The 17,119-nt window shown below is 39.4% G+C and overlaps 1 long non-coding RNA gene across 7 annotated transcripts in view; it reads right to left on the reverse strand.

Annotated features, from left to right (window-relative positions):
- LOC123598296 overlaps window positions 1-17,119 on the reverse strand; it is a 157,107-nt gene that overhangs the window by 73,496 nt on the left and 66,492 nt on the right. For 6 of the 7 annotated variants that reach the window (XR_006712528.1, XR_006712537.1, XR_006712523.1 and 3 more), the window contains exon 3: window positions 3,442-3,540. The exons of the other annotated variant lie outside the window; for it this stretch is intronic. This is a non-coding gene — a long non-coding RNA (uncharacterized LOC123598296). The remainder of the gene's footprint in view (window positions 1-3,441; window positions 3,541-17,119) is intronic. 7 annotated transcript variants of the gene reach the window in all.

Raw genomic sequence — 17,119 nt, forward strand, 5'->3', positions numbered from 1 at the left:
CAGATAGATGCTCAGCTGACTGAGCCACCCAGGCGCCCCCACCTCAAACTTTTAAAGTCAGAGGGTTCCATATGTCTTGCCATCAAAATAAAGATAAATGTCCAAGAAATCCTTGGACAAGTACATTTCTGCATCAGTCTTTCAACATTTCTCTCCTTTCCCTTCTTTCCTTCCTTCCTTCTTTCCTTCCAGCCTTCCTTCCTTCCTACCTTCCTTCCTTCCTTCCATCCATCCATCCTGACTCTCACTCTCTCCTTTTTGTGAATAAACCTGAGTTTTCCCATTAAGGTTGCTTTAAAGCACATTAAAATTACTTTTAAAATTTGAATAGTTTGGAATTATGTTAATTTTTTTGGGAAATGACCATTCCTTCTTTGTATGAAAATCAAAGATTGAAAGATGTAGTCATTTGCAGAGATTGATTTTACATTCTGTCTCTGAAAAGAAATCAATTTTCCATTCAACAGAATACATTGTATGCAATTTTTGTGTATATATGTGTTTACATGCAGTTTCTTGGGAACAAGTCCATGGCTTCCATCAAATTCTCAAGTACCTTTCAAAGGAATCCAAAAAAAAAGTCCAGGCCTACTGCCTGAAAGTGAACCCCAGCTCTGTTCTCAGAATAGTTCTGCTGTTTCCGGTGGAGTCTGTTAATTTTCTCAAACTTCACAAACCTCAGCATTGGGATATGGTCCTCACTGACACTTCCATACCATCTCTCAGCCATCATTCCATAGCACGGTTACCCTTCTGGCGTCACTGCCCTCCACCAACTTTCTTTTCATTACCCTTCATTTATTATAGACTTTAGAGTCTAATTCACAGTTCTCCTCTCCATTCCAGGTTCTGCTAACATTCCCGAGACTTGAGCATACAGGTGGACAATATATCCAAAAGCTGTCCCCAAACCTCCCTTTATTTCCATAACTGCAATGACCTTCCCTCCCATTCTAAATCTGCTGCCCACATCCCATGGATATGCCCTGTTCCTTTGTCATTGTTTGAAATGTTCATCTATGATTTCCTAAATGTGAACATCGCAATTTGACAAACACAACTCTTATCCTTTCAATTTTCTGACTCAGCTACTCATATAATACCTATAGCTGTGAAGTAGCCCAACAGTTACAGCAAGAGCTCTGGAAGCAGATGACCTAGGCTGAAGACCAATTCTGCCACGTTCAAGATGTATGAAGTTGACCAAGTTTCTTAATCTCTCTAAGCTTCTGTTTTTGTGTTGTGTTTTTTTTAATGAAAATAGCAGTTGTTGCTGAATGGATAATATAACCCATAACATTTAGCATGATGCTGCTGAGGAAACATGCCATAAATCATAGGCATTTTTATTATTGTTTGACCTTACAAAGACTTCCAGTCACTCACTCTTCTAGTGTCTTCTATATTTACCCATTTCTTTTTTTTTATTTTATTTTTTTAATGTTTATTTTTGAGAGAGACAGAGCACGATTGGGGGAGGGGCAGAGAAAGAGGGAGACACAGAATGAGAAACAGGCTCCAGGCTCTGAGCTGTCAGCACAGAGCCCGACGTGGGGCTGGAACTCACGGACCACAATATCATGATCTGAGCCGAAGTCAGACACTTAACCAACTGAGCCACCCAGGCGCCCTTATATTTACCACTTTCTAAATGCATTTGCCTCCCTCTCTGTCTTAACCAGTGTGGTCTTTCACTCTCCTGCCAACATCCTCAGTTCTTTTTCTCCACTGCAGTCTCCTTGCAAAACCCCAGCCCTAGATCACCACGCACACAAAAAAGCACATGACTTCGTATGCTGTGCTTAGCATAGCGTTGGTGTCTAGCATTGTGAATGAATGAATATTATCATAAATTCAAGGCCCTGATGGCACCCTTAGAGCTGCCCCAAAGTATTACTTCCTAGTGTCCTAGTCATCTCTCTCCTTTTTTTCCACAGCAGCTCTTTCAAACTCTCTATCATCTTCAAATCCCAACCTCTACCACCCAATGTCTCAAGAATTGCCATTTATGTATTGTCCTCTCATGCCACTGTCCTACTCTACTGGACCTTCTCCATCAGCATTCAGTCCTGCAGGAGTCTCTTTAGTATCCAAATGAAAACAAAACCAGAGCCCAAAATTAAACACCTTTCCTCTTCACTTCCTCTCCAGTTATTGCCCTATTTTTCTCCTCCTTTCCCATCAAAAGTTCTTGAAAGAGTTGTATAGACACAGTCTATAGTTTGTCACCTCCGCTTTACTACTCAATATGATTTTCTAAATTTTTTTTTTCAACATTTATTTTTTATTTTTGGGACAGAGAGAGACAGAGCATGAACGGGGGAGGGGCAGAGAGAGAGGGAGACACAGAATCGGAAACAGGCTCCAGGCTCTGAGCCATCAGCCCAGAACCTGACGCAGGGCTCAAACTCACGGACCGCGAGATCGTGACCTGGCTGAAGTCGGACGCTTAACCGACTGCGCCACCCAGGCGCCCCTCAATATGATTTTCAATGTCACCAGGCAATTCAAACCATTCTTGCCAAAGTTACTTGTTACAACAGAAGCTTGGCTTTTGGGCAGCCACTGACTTTTGACCTCTAGATACTTTTCTTGAATGCTTTCTTCCCTTGAGTTTTTTTTTTTAAATAACAGTTTTATTAAGATGTAATTCACATACCATAAAGTTCATCCTTTTAAAGAGTCAATTCGATGGTTTTTAGTATATTCACAAAGTTTTGCATCATTCACCACTATCTAATTTCAGAATATTTTATTACCACCACCCCTCCTCCCCACAAAAGTTACCCTGTACCCATGAACAGTCACTCACAATATACTCCTTCTCTGGGAAAGATTAATCTGCTTTCTGTCTTTGTGGATTTGCTGATTCTATTCACTTCATATAAATGGAATCATACAATATGTGGCCTTTAGTGTTGACTTCTTTCAGTTAGCATATTTTCAAGGTTCTTCCTGTTGAAGCATGTATCAAAAGTTTATGGCTGAATAATATTCCATTGCATGAATATATCACATATTGTGCATCCATTAAACTATTGATGGGCATTTGAACTGTTTCCACTTTTTGGCTATTGTGAATAAAACTGCTTCTAAACATTGATATAAAGGTTTTTATTTTTAAAAACTATAAACAACTTAAACAGCCATCAATAGGAGTCTAGCAAGAAATGTCATGGTATACTCATAGATTGAAATGCTTTCTATTAATAAAAGAATTTCTAGGTGATACTCTTGTGGGTTGTTTCTATTTTTTTCTTATACTTTATTCTCATTTTTTTCTGAGAACATGTATATGTATATGAGAAAATATTAATGGGGACATTTTCACTTTAGGAAGGATTTTATGTTTATGTTATGATCAGATAAAATCAGATCAAAATCAGATCAAACCAGAATCAAATTAATACCCACCGCCCATATCCTCCTAAAGAACAATACCTTAAATCAGAATCCTTTCTGGGAGAATTAATGGACATGTGACTCTCCGCTGACAGTCTCCTTTTGTTGCAAGCCATTTTGGTCATTGCTATGGCCTTTCTGGTGGAGAGGAGGTGAAAAGAAATGTTGTCAGGGCATGGAGGAACTCAAATATCTTGTAAACAGTGTTTATTTGCCTTGCCCACAGGCTAAAAGCAAAAGGCCCTAAACAAAGGAGAGAGGTAAAAGCAGACCTCAGGGAATTAGGAGAAATTGTCAATAGTCTCTGGTATTTACTTCTGCTTCCTTTGTCTGCTTCTTCAGCAGCTTGTGTTAATATCAAAAGGAAAAGCAATTTGGTATCAAACTAATGCACTTGCTGATTAAAAAAATCACCAAAACTTATCCCCAGTGCCTGGCATGCACCAGAAGCCATCGCAGGAGCCTTAGATAATAAATACCATTATGATCTTATAAACTAACTCATCAGAATCCTTCAATAACCCTGCTCAGGGGGATTCCTGCATCACCACTTTATAGGTAGGGAAACTGAGGCCCTGGAAAATTGAGTCCTTTGCTCAGGTCAGCAAAATTTGTAAGTGGTAGTCTGGGTTTCTTAGCCAGTTTTCTCTATTCTTGTAGGTTCTTTTCTTTTTTTTTTTTTTTTATAGCAGTTTTACTTATTTATTTAAATGTATTCTATTTATTGTGGTAAGAACACTTTACATGAGATTTACCTTCTTAACAAATTAGAAGTATACAAGGCATTATTGTTGACTATAGGTACAATATTGTAAAGTGAATCTCTAGAGCTTATTCATCATGCTTAACTGAAACTTTATACCCCTTGATTAGTAACTCCCTTTTCCTCCTTGTCTAGGTCTCTCCCAAAGCTGAGGAAAGAGAATAACAAAGAAGGAGACTTCCAAAGAAGTGAGTATCTTGGAAAGCAGGAGGTCCCACTAATCGCTTCTTTATAAAAGCAAATTTGGAGGTAAACACTCCTTTGGGAAGCAAATATATTGGGTCACACAGCCTCTGTGCCTGTGTGCCCACACAGCCACTGTGCCAGGAGAAAAACTCCTCTTCCGTTGGTTCTGAAAAGATCATCCTAAACAGAGAGGTCTGCAAGTTGTCTGGGTGACTCTGGGGAAAGTCTTTCACCCCAAAGGGGTAGTAGCACTATTCTTCACCAGTAATCATTAAGGGACCCTGGAAGAAGTAAAGTGATAATATATCTCACAATATAAAAAGGAAATGGTCTGCATGGATTAAAGGAGGTCAACACAGTATAACCATGCTAGTAAGACATTCAAGTTATTTTTGCTGCTGCCTCTCATTCCATCCAGGAATCTGACATTTTCGTGTTCTTGCTCCCTTCCTGCTATCAGCTCAAAGGCTAATCTGAAATCAATCATTTACAGCTTAGGGAGACTGTTTCAGAGCCAAGGTAGACCTCGCCGAATCACCCAGGGGCCCATCCCCAGAAGTTCCTGGGCTAGAGAAGTACATGCAGCTCAAGAATTTAATACACATGTGCAGTGGAATTGCTTGCTACTATTTCCTCTATTTTTAATACTTTTATGGCAAGTGTATGGTTTTTTGCTACAAAGGGTCAATGACATTTTTGTGGACTGGCATGACAAGATAATGATTATTTTTTAAACATCATTTCAAAGGGGGGGTGTATAACTCAAATTTCAAAATTATTAACATTCATACTTATAAAAAACAATGTTTCTAAATTTTGAATTACATGGATGCTAAATCAGAAATCAAAGGTAGTTAAATACCACAAACTGCTCTTGAAGAAACATATTTGCCTTTGGAGTCAGAGTCTGAATATTACTGCTGAAAGTAATGGGAAACCACAGAGGTCATGAGGAAGAGTGACAAAATAAAAGTGACATTTACAGAAAATCAATTTGTTAGTGGTGTGGAGAATGAACTAGAAAAAATAGAGGTGGAGCAAGCAAATTAGAAAACTCCTGTTGTATACAAGCCACAATACTGCATATTTTACACATCTAACCTCACTTTCTCATCATGACAACAATCTGCTGTAGATATTTTGACATTCGTTTTATAGTTGAGAGAACTGAGGCTCAAGGAAATAAAATAGCTCTTTCAATGTCACATTGCTATTCAATATAAGTGCTAATTTGGGGAAAGAGAGAGTACAGAATAGACTTATGACACACTAGGACCTAAGATCAGTTACTTTGATGATCCTCTCCCTTGAACAGTGCTTCTAACTTGGCCGATCGCTGGAAACACCTGAAGAGCTCTTTAGACTACGGAGTCCAGCATCACACATCAGAACGATTCTGATGATAAGTCAGTTTTGGGAACCTCTGCTGTCATCCAGATGACCTTCTGGTTACTGAAAAAGAAACTAAGCCCAAGGGATAGTTAATTCATCATTTGATCTATTAAATTTGAGATAGTGGCAGGGCACTCAGTAGGATCTCTGCATAATTTCGCTGGAGATAGGAGACCAGAGCTGGGAAGAAATGTCAGAAGTAGAGAAATATATTTTGGATTTATCTGCATGGAGGTGATAGTTGGAGTCATGAAGTGTCTTCCAGGAAGAAAAAGAGGGGGGAAGGAATAGAGACTGAGGGCAGAGGTGGAATGGGGGGAGGAACTCACAGGTAGATATAACTGAGAGCATTTACACAAAAGCAGAACGAAGAAGATAAACTGCCATGACTATAGTTTCAAGGACATTTGTGTATTAATGATGCCTGTGGTATATACTCACTCCAGTCTTCCCTCTGACCTCTAGTCCTAGAAACCCTACTTAAAACACCTCTGTTAGTGGGGCACCTTGATGGCTCAGTCGGTTACGTGTTTGACTTTGGCTCAGGTCATGATCTCGTGGTTTGTGAGTTTGAGCCCCGCATTGGGCTCTGTGCTGACAGCTCAGAGCCTGGAGCCTGCTTCGGATTCTGTGTCTGCCTCTCCCTTGTTCACTCTCTGTCTCTGTCTCTCTCTCTCTCAAAAATAAATAGACCTTAAAAATTTTTGAAGAAAAAAAAAACCTCTAGTAGTATAAAGATTCTTCAAACTCATCATGTCCCAGAATGAACCCAAGACCTCCTCCTGTTCCAAACCTGGTTTTCATACAGAGTTCTTTTTTCCAGTGAATGACATTTGTATACTCCAAAAATGTATGGTTAGTATCTTTGCCTCCATATCCAATTCATCTATAAGCCCTAAGACTTTACATGAATATCTCTGAAATTCATCTATTTCTCTTCATTACTACGGCCACCATCCCAGTCCAAACTACCATCATCTTTCCCCTGAACTGCTGTACTTGATCCCTAACTGGTTTCTCTATATCTGTTCTTGACTCTTCCTAATTGGTTCTCCACACTGAAAACAACATGGCATTTCAAATCTGATCTTGTCACTCTCTAACTTAAAATTCTTTAGTACTTCCCATGGCTCTTACAATCTTACAAGACTCTAAATGACCTGGTTCCTGCTTACCTCTCCAGCCTCATCTTGCACATTTGCCCTTCGTTCAACAGACCCTTTACACCAACCTGCCTCTATAGTTTTGCTCACACTCTTTATCTGTCCCTAGAATCCTCCCAGTGTGCCCCTTCCCCTCCTACACACACACACACACACACACACACACACACACACACACACACACCTTGTCTTAGTTGACTCCAACGCACTCTTCCTGAACACCCATATGAATAAATTCTTGCTGGAAACCTTCACTAACATACCTCCCTTTTTCTGTTCCCTTACCCCATTATACCACCTCATAGCATAATGTGACTTTACAGTTTTATCAGTGTGTAATTATACATCTATCTGAGATTATATGACTTTTTCCTTCTTTAATTAACTATAAACTCCCTGAGATAGTATTCCTAATATTAAACATGACTTGCTGGATGGTAACAACAAATATATATTGAATTTGATCTGCTGCATTGGACCAAGAGGCTGTCAACAGAATTCAGCTTAAAGTTCAAAAATCAAATTTCAGGATCATGTTGGGGTCAAACTAGAGGAGAGGTAGCCCTAGGGTTCTGCACCTCATGTTCAATGCTTCACAGATGTGCAAGTGAGACAATCTGCCTCAAAGAAAGGAAGCAAAGACAGTCTACCATCTCATAGTATTGTTGTAAATATTAAAGTATGCAAGACAAAGTATTTTATAAGCTGTAGTAGCTGTTGTTCAGAGACTTGGGTTAAGCCTATGTAATGTGATATAAGATTAATGAAAGTTGAGAAAGGCTTTCATTCAAATTCAGTGCATAGAACAGTGCCTGGCATGTAGTAGAGCTCACTAATTGTTTGTCAAGGAATAAGTTGCTTTCCCTCGTAGTAAAATAAGTTAAGTTAATGGAACACTTTGTTGAATGACTGAATCCTAATCTCTGAAGCATCAGGCTGTCCTTACGGGAATTTAATTTAAAGATTCTGAAAAATAAGATAGAGTCACTTATACAAAGGAGTGTTTAAAAACTAAGATGGTAAAACACACAAATTATCCCTGTAAGATAACTTCAAAACCTATGTCCCTAGTGAATTGCAATAGCAATTCTTGTCACCCTCTAACTTAATCCTTGAAAACCAACTTGTGCATCATTTCCTCCAGAAAGCCGGTCTTGACTCCCCATGCTGGGTTAAGTACTCACCACAACCCCCAACACAAATAGAGCTACCACTCCCTAAACTTCTGCAGCACCGCAGAAATCTCTAACCAAACTTTGTCCTACTGCTTTGAAATTCACTGATGTCTTTCCACCACTCTTTAAGGTCCTTCAGGTCAATGAAATTATCTTATTCTTCTAATGGTTGCTAATTCCTAACATAGTATCTGGCACTTAGTAGATGCTAAATAAGTTTTTGTTGAAGTGAACTGAATTCTTGAAGACTTTCATAGATGGTATCAATTTTATAACCTGATTCATTCATGCATTAGGTTTCAGCCAGTTTCCAGCTAATCCCTGTCCATACCTGTAAGGAATGATAACATATCATTTCATAAATACTTTCTGGACCATTTTCAGGGTACCAAATGTCATTTTAAAAGAATTCTGATCAATACTAGTTTAAATTAGATATCAGAAAATCCAATGCATACATAAGTGTTTGCAGTATTTATATAAAGCTAAACTGAACAGTTTCTTCCATTTCCTTTCCTTCGTTTAGCATGACATTTTAGCTGATATCCCTGAACTGCTGGGTAAAGCAAATGCATTTATATTAGAGCCAGTATTCCCCCATGAGATTCTGCCAACAGGTGTTCCAGCTTCTTGATTCTGTGTACATTTTCCCTTTACTTACTTTATTACTAGAATTAGAATTATTTATTAAAGTATTTACTCTGATTGCTATAAAGATTGGATCTTTTTAAATAAATAAGGCTCTTTTAGATTACATACAGAATGAAAATTTAAGGATCAACTGCTCCCCAGCATTGTATGATGTGTGGTCAATAGATAACATCCTTGTGTTTTGTTGTTTGTTTGTTTGTTTGTTTTTTCCTACACCCTCACTCAGCTCTGAGGTTCTAGGGGAGCAAAAAGAGAGCCTAGGAACATGTCTTCATATTCACAACTCTCAATATTCCAAACACAGAGGAAAATCCTGCTCTAAGAAATTATAGCTTAATTCTCTCCTTCCAAATATGACATACCAGCATAGGTCCATATATTACAGATAATCCTCTTCAGTAAATAAATAACTTGTGTTGGATAACACAAGTGTAACCATATATTTTTAAAGCACGACAATTCACAGAAAATTGTCTTACAGAAACAAACAATGGGAAACGTATAGAAATATTTGATTTATTTCTCTGAGCAGGCACCTCCCCAGAAGAGAATATATTGCAATATCTTTAAGACATATGGTTTGTCTTGGAGGAGGAGGGTGGGGGTGAGGGGAGAGTCATTTTTCAGTAGTCTTAAATTGGCAACTTTAGTTACATTTGCAAAAATATTTATGATTCATAAATTTTTTTTTAAAGTTTTCTTTGCCATGTACTAATCTTGAACTCTCTGATACTGCTTCATTCTTTCCCAATAATTTTACATTTTATATTGCTAGACACACACACACACACACACACACACACACACACACTTTACTTCCCTGATTGGTTTCAATTGTATTCATTATCTTCTGTCTTTTTCCTCTCCCACATCTCTTGCCCCAACAGAAGGAACATTCTTATTTTGGATTAACCAGTTGAACATCCTCAATGATTATTGCTCTGCAGCGCCCCCTGCTGGCAATATACATGATCCAATTTATCTGTCCCTTCCCAGCTGTGCCTGTCAAGCCTGGTGCTTAATCCCGGAGGAACCATGCCCCGGCCTAGCCACAAATGACCTGCAAGTTCAGCAGATCCTGAAACGGGGCTGCCTAACATCTGCAGGGTAGCAACACTTCCTTGTTTTCAGTGTGGAAAGAGAGCACCAGAGGAATGCATAATTTTTATGAGTCTTTATTTTCCTCGTGTCTAGAACACATAAGAAAAAAAGAGGTAAAGAGGTTTGAAACTGTTTGTGACTAAAATGATAAAAGGAAATCAATGCAGCAAAACATAGACCACCTGAAAATCTTCAGTTGAAGCACCAGTTGTGACATGATGTCAAAGAGGCATTCTTCTCAGAGAGAAGGCATATTAAATTATGCTAGTGCTGACTGCTCTTCCAAGGACTGTTGATAGATGCTTAGGAGAGGAAAATCTTCCTGTCTGGTTGACCTTAAAAGCTGTCTTACCCCAGGCCTTAAACGTTTAAATGTGAACATAAAACATTTTTTCATTGATCCCAGGAAAAAATATATATATTTTCAACCTGTTCTCTTTAGTTGTTGCTTATCATCTGCCCATGAATATAAAAAGATATAAGTGCGTGTACAGAGATAGATAGGTAGATAAATATATTAATTTTCAACCAAAGAATAAATACATTTATCATTCAGAATGACAGAACTAGAGTGGAAAACACCCAGGTGATTGCAATTTGTTTTGCCATGCACCCATGAAAACTCCCTATAGTGGAAAGAAAATAGAGCAGGCAGGTTATGATAATAGAATATACCTATTTTTCCTCACATTTATCATTATATGTAAGCCAGCCTTCCCAAACAGCTTAAAATGTATACATTTTGTAATAGGAATACAATTCCCCCGGGACTGAGTTGAATGGGGTGGGGGGAGGGCGGTGGGGAAAGCTGTGGAACTAATCTACATGAATGTGAATCATGTAACAGAGAAAACAAGTCGTTGATTGGGAGAAATAAAAGAGAAGAACGATGGAGACAGGAAACAGGACACATAAGGCAAACCTATTTAAAGATTTGGAGAAATCTATCTTTAAAAGGAAGGGTGAATAAGCCTAAAACAATGGAAGATACATTCTTTTTTGTATGCAGTCTCAACAGGAGCAACATCCCTTCAAAAGAGTAACCTCAGGGCTACTTCTAATTCAACTTTGATGAATAGCATAATTTTACTTAATAGAAAATAATACCACCAGGTGTGTCAGTTACCAAGAGACTATTAACCGAGCCAGAGATTCCAGGTGGATCAGGTTATGATTTTTGCAAGCTTCTCACTTAGCGGTATCACATGATGGACAAACCAGGGCACCCAAGAAGAGCAAAGCATGATTGGTGAGGGTAGTGCCTATTCTAATAAAACAGAATCATCCAATGCATTTTTGTGTTTCATATTTAAAAACCAAAGTTGACCCCAAAGAGCCATCTTGATATAACAAAGCAACACAATCCAGGCTGATATAATAGAAGCCTCTTAGGCAAAGCTGCCAAACAGTTGTACCTTTTAAGAAAAATAAAGGCAAAGAAATCAAAACAAAACACTGTATGTGGCCTCAATACAAAAGATAAACTTTCAAGTTGTGACAAGGGACTTTGACTTACGGCAAACCTTGACTTAAAGAATCAGTGTGCAGATGAGAAACTGTTAAGTCATCTGACCTTCGTCTGTACTCTATTTGGCAGGCACTCACAAAAATACTACCCAAGAAATATCGCTCCCATAAAGCAATGCAAAAAAGTCACTAATGTATTACCGTATCCGGCAAGGGAAACGCTCTAGAATTTATTCATTGTTAATGAATTACCAATAGTAGGAGTATATTTATATGCATTTGGGCCAAAAAAAAAAATACAAATAAATAAATAAGCTTTCATTATGCCAATGGGTATATGCTTCTTTGACAACCTTCTTGGCAGTGACTATAAAAGCAGAATCTTGGGGGGAAATGTCATGAGGGCCCAGCTTATTAAATTTTGTAAATCATAAGGCTTGTCTGCAAATGCAGAGCACTGCAGCTGATTTAGTCGTTGGCCTAGAAACTCTGCTGTTAGGACCATTAAACAGGTCCAGAGTTTAAGTTGCACAGTAAATTATACTCAAAAGAAACAGAGACTTTTGTCTCCTGTTTGTCTGTGGTGTACGAACTAGCTGTATTGCTCTAGCCCTGTGAGATGGTGTTGGATTGTCACAATGATGCATCAAGCGTCTATACCTTTTTTTTTTTTAATCTTTTTTTCAACGTTTATTTATTTTTGGGACAGAGAGAGACAGAGCATGAACGGGGGAGGGGCAGAGAGAGAGGGAGACACAGAATCGGAAACAGGCTCCAGGCTCTGAGCCATCAACCCAGAGCCTGACGCGGGGCTCGAACTCACGGACCGCGAGATCGTGACCTGGCTGAAGTCGGACGCTTAACCGACTGCGCCACCCAGGCCCCCCAACAAGTGTCTATACCTTGATTGAGCCCACCGGAGACTATTGTCGAGTTCTCCTGTGAATATCAAAAAAATGGAGAACCAAATTAAATTAGGCTTTTCCTATTTGAAAAACCTTCACAGCTAGAATAGACACAACCAGTAGTCTTTTTAGGGTATGCCAGCTTTTACAGTCACTTTCAACAAATAGCTATCATTAGAAATAGCAAGGACAATGCAGTTGATCGTTTAAAAATAAAGGGTTGTCATTTTGATTTTTTTTTTTCTTAAAAGGAATAATGAATTGCCTATAGCTACTATGACTGAAACACCCCTTTAGAGGCCACAAATAAATGAGGCCATAAAGAAAGCGTAGTCATATGTCAAAGAAACCCGATCCAATTAATCACTCTCTGTAGTAACTCTGTCATGGAACTTTCTAATGTTTTGTTTCTATTGCAGTGTGAACTGTTAGCTGGTAATTTGGATCCTACTCAGTTATTTAATATCAGATAAACTTTTTCAAAATGAAGGGTTTTTTTTTTCTTTCATTGAAGAAATTTTCTGAAGTGTCTAATGGCCAAGTTATAAATAGCCGACTATTTCATTAAAAAATGGAAAAGGAACTCTTTCCTGAAACATAGAGACTAAATGAAAGTGGTTTGGAGTATGTAACATAACAGGATTGTGTTTATATTTTGAAAACAAGCATTACTGGAGAGGAGGGAAGATGGCGGCTTAGGAGGACGCTGGGCTCACCTTGTCCTGCTGATCACTTAGATTCCACCTACACCTCACCTGCCTAAATAACCCAGAAAACCACCAGAAGACTAGCAGAACGGATTCTCTGGAGCCAAGCGCAGACGAGAGGCCCACGGAAGAGGGTAGGAAGGGCGGAGAGGCAGTGCGCGCTACACGGACTGGCGGGAGGGAGCCGGGGCAGATGGGCGGCCTGCCAGCAAAGCAGAGCTGGCAGAGTCTGGCTTGCAAAAGTGGAGGGGCCGGACAGAGTGTGTTCTGACAGCAAGCGGGACTCAACATCTGGAAGGTTACAAGTTAACAGCTCTGCTCAGAGAGCAGGAGGGCTAGAGGACAAGGGGAGGGAGAGTTGTTGAGCCCCGGACGACAGAGGTCAGCTTGGTGGGGAACAAAGGTGCTCGCCAGCGCCATCTCCCTCGCCCATCCCCCAGCCAAAATCCCAAAGGGAACCAGTTCCTGCCAGAAAACTTGCTTGCACCGCACAAACACCCAGAGCTGTTCTTCTGCGGATCCATCCCTCTGGCAGGTCTGACTCCCTCCTGGTGCTGCAGGGCCCCCCCACCAAAGCGGATCTCCCAAGGAAAAGCCAGCTGAGCCTGCCCCTCCCGCCCCTGTGCACCTTGCCGATCCACCCCAGCTAATACACCAGATCCCCAGCACCACAAGTCTGACAATGTGCAAGTAGCCCAGACGGGCCAAGCCACCCCACAGTGAATCCCGCCGCTAGGAGAGGGGAAGAGAAGGCACACACCAGTGAGTGTGGCCCCAGCGGTGGGCTGGGGGCAGACATCAGGTCTGACTGCGGCCCCGCCCACCAACGGGAGTTATTCAAGACGGCACAGGGGAAGTGCCCTGCAGTTCCGCACCATTCCAGGGACTATCCAAAATGACAAAACAGAAGAATTCCCCTCAAAAGAAACTCCAGGAAATAACAACAGCTAACAATCTGATCAAAAAGTATTTAAACAATATAACAGAAAGTGAATTTAGAATAATAGTCATAAAATTAATTGCTGGGCTTGAAAACAGAATAGAGGACAGCAGAGAATCTATTGCTACAGAGATCAAGGGACTAAGGAACAGTCAGGAGGAGCTAAAAAATGCTATAAACAAGCTGCAAAATAAAATGGAAACAACCACAGCTCGGATTGAAGAGGCAGAGGAGAGAATAGGTGAACTAGAAGATAAATTATAGAAAAAGAGGAAGCTGAGAAAAAGAGAGATGAAAAAATCCAGGAGTATGAGGGGAAAATTAGAGAACTAAGTGATGCACTAAAGAGAAATAATCTACGCATAATTGGTATTCCAGAGGAGGAAGAGAGAGGGAAAGGTGCTGAAGGTGTACTTGAAGAAAGAATAGTTGAGAACTTCCCTTATCTGGGGAAGGAAAAAGGCATTGAAATCCAAGAGGCACAGAGAACTCCCTTCAGACGTAACTTGAATCGATCTTCTGCATGACATATCATAGTGAAACTGGCAAAATACAAGGATAAAGAGAAAATTCTGAAAGCAGCGAGGGATAAACATGCTCTAACATATAAAGGGAGACCTATAAGACTCGTGACCGATCTCTCTACTGAAACTTGGCAGGACACAAAGGAATGGCAGGAAATCTTCACTGTGATGAACAGAAAAAATATGCAGTCGAGAATCCTTTATTCAGCAAGTCTGTCATTTAGAATAGAAGGAGAGATAAAGGTCTTCCCAAACAAACAAAAACTGAAGGAATTCATCACCACTAAACCAGCCCTACAAGAGATCCTAAGGGGGATCCTGTGAGACAAAGTACCAGAGACATCGCTACAAGCATAAAACCTACAGACATCACAATGACTCTAAACCCATATCTTTCTATATTAACACTGAATGTAAATGGACTAAATGCGCCAACCAAAAGACATAGGGTATCAGAATGGATAAAAAAACAACCCCATCTATTTGCTGTCTACAAGAGACTCCTTTTAGACCTGAGGACACCTTCAGATTGAAAGTGAGGGGATGGAGAACTATTTATCATGCCACTGGAAGTCAAAAGAAAGCTGGGGTAGCCATACTTATATCAGACAAACTAGACTTTAAATTAAAGGCTGTAACAAGAGATGAAGAAGGGCATTATATAATAATTACAGGGTCTATCCATCAGGAAGAGCTAACAATTATAAATGTCTATGTGCCGAATACGGGAGCCCCCAAATATATAAAACAATTACTCACAAACATAAGCAACCTTATTGATAAGAATGTGGCAATTGCAGGGGACTTTAACACTCCACTTACAGAAATGGATAGATCATCTAGACACACGGTCAATAAAGAAACAAGGGCCCTGAATGAGACATTGGATCAGATGGACTTGACAGATATATTTAGAACTCTGCATCCCAAAGCAACAGAAGATACTTCCTTCTCGAGTGCACATGGAACATTCTCCAAGATAGATCACATACTGGGTCACAAAACAGCCCTTCATAATTTTACAAGAATTGAGATCATACCATGCATACTTTCAGATCACAATGCTATGAAGCTTGAAATCAACCACAGAAAAAAGTCTGGAAAACCTCCAAAAGCATGGAAGTTAAAGAATATCGTACTAAAGAATGAGTGGGTCAACCAGACAATTAGAGAAGAAATTAAGAAATATATGGAAACAAACAAAAATGAAAATACAACAATCCAAACGCTTTGGGATGCAGTGAAGGCAGTCCTGAGAGGAAAATACATTGCAATCCAGGCCTATCTCAAGAAACAAGAAAAATCCCAAATACAAAATCTAACAGCACACCTAAAGGAAATAGAAGCAGAACAGCAAAGACAGCCTAAACCCAGCAGAAGAAGAGAAATAATAAAGATCAGAGCAGAAATAAACAATATAGAATCCAAAAAAAACTGTAGAGCAGATCAACGAAACCAAGAGTTGGTTTTTTGAAAAAATAAACAAAATTGATAAACCTCTAGCCAGGCTTCTCAAAAAGAAAAGGGAGAGGACCCAAATAGATAAAATCATGAATGAAAATGGAATTATTACAACCAATCCCTCAGAGATACAAGCAATTATCAGGGAATACTATGAAAAATTATATGCCAACAAACTGGACAACCTGGAAGAAATCGACAAATTCCTAAACACCCACACACTTCCAAAACTCAATCAGGAGGAAAGAGAAAGCTTGAACAGACCCATAACTAGTGAAGAAATTGAATCAGTCATCAAAAATCTCCCAACAAATAAGAGTCCAGGACCAGATGGCTTCCCAGGGGAGTTCTACCAGACGTTTAAAGCAGAGATAATACCTATCCTTCTCAAGCTATTCCAAGAAATAGAAAGGGAAGGAAAACTTCCAGACTCATTCTATGAAGCCAGTATTACTTTGATTCCTAAACCAGACAGAGACCCAGTAAAAAAAGAGAACTACAGGCCAATATCCCTGATGAATATGGATGCAAAAATTCTCAATAAGATACTAGCAAATCGAATTCAACTGCATATAAAAAGAATTATTCACCATGATCAAGTGGGATTCATTCCTGGGATGCAGGGCTGGTTCAACATTCGCAAATCAATCAACGTGATACATATCACATTAATAAAAGAAAAGATAAGAACCATATGATCCTGTCAATTGATGCAGAAAAGGCCTTTGACAAAATCCAGCACCCTTTCTTAATAAAAACCCTTGAGAAAGTCGGGATAGAAGGAACATACTTAAAGATCATAAAAGCCATTTATGAAAAGCCCACAGCTAACATCATCCTCAATGGGGAAAAACTGAGAGCTTTTTCCCTGAGATCAGGAACACGACAGGGATGTCCATTCTCACCGCTGTTGTTTAACATAGTGTTGGAAATTCTAGCATCAGCAATCAGACAACAAAAGGAAATCAAAGGCATCCAAATTGGTAAAGATGAAGTCAAGCTTTCACTTTTTGCAGATGACATGATATTATACATGGAAAATTCGATAGACTCCACCAGAAATCTGCTAGAACTGATACATGAATTTAGCAAAGTTGCAGGATACAAAATCAATGTACAGAAATCAGTTGCATACTTATACACTAATAATGAAGCAACAGAAAGACAGCTAAAGAAACTGATCCCATTCACAATTGCACCAAGAAGCATAAAATACCTAGGGATAAATCTAACCAAAGATGTAAAAGATCTGTATGCTGAAAACTATAGAAAGATTATGAAG

Source organism: Leopardus geoffroyi, chromosome A1 (assembly GCF_018350155.1).
Source record: "Leopardus geoffroyi isolate Oge1 chromosome A1, O.geoffroyi_Oge1_pat1.0, whole genome shotgun sequence".
NCBI classification, from domain to species: domain Eukaryota; kingdom Metazoa; phylum Chordata; class Mammalia; order Carnivora; family Felidae; genus Leopardus; species Leopardus geoffroyi.